This window comes from Parasteatoda tepidariorum, chromosome 7, assembly GCF_982258835.1.
Source record: "Parasteatoda tepidariorum strain Cologne lab strain chromosome 7, Ptep-v5.0, whole genome shotgun sequence".
In the NCBI taxonomy this organism is placed as follows: domain Eukaryota; kingdom Metazoa; phylum Arthropoda; class Arachnida; order Araneae; family Theridiidae; genus Parasteatoda; species Parasteatoda tepidariorum.
In genome coordinates this window covers 91,014,159-91,014,966 of record NC_141761.1, presented here as the reverse complement: position 1 = coordinate 91,014,966, position 808 = coordinate 91,014,159, and positions in this window count along the sequence as shown.

Below are 808 nucleotides of genomic sequence, written 5' to 3'. Positions count from 1 at the left end.
TGTGTGTCTTATATTTGAGAATGAATAACTTTGTTATGCTTGCTTTTGTTTTATTTGTGTTGATAGTTACCTATTAAGGCAGTTTCCTGATTTCGTAAAATAAAATTTTTTTTAATTATTTTATTTAATTATAATTTTAATTTTTTATTTTTGCAAGAAGGGTCTTTAAGAGCATCTAATAAGTCCATTTCGAATTTTATTGATTCTATGTTAAGGAATGCTAATATCTGACCCAAAAATCTCAGAAAGTTGTGCATCAGTTTTTATTTAATACAGTAGCTTAAAAGTTTTAGTGCATTCCCTTGTCTCTTTTTTATTATTTTGAGAACTACTTGTTTGCAAAACACAATTTTAAGTTTCCATAAAACGGTTAAAATGGAAAATTAAAATTGTGTTTTGCAGAGAAGCATTGAAATAAATTAATAATTGAACCTAATTTTGTAGATAGTCGCTTTTAAATAATTGGACTTATTAGATTAGATCGGATTTTATTCAATCAAATAAAATAGAAAAAAATTCTTCTTAAAATTTTTTTAAAATTTATTAGATTCAAATAAATAAATAATTAAACCATATTTTATACATGGTAGCTTTTTAAATAATTGGACTTATTAGATTATATTTTGTTCAATCAAATAAAATAGAAAAAAGTCTCCACAAAAGTTTTAAAATTTATTAGATTTTGTTGTTTAGTTGAATAACACAGAGGCTAATGCCGGCAAATAAAGTATTTATTAAAACATAATATGAGGAAACAATAGTTCGCACACACAGTGCTACACATCTGAATCAACCAACAACTAGTCAG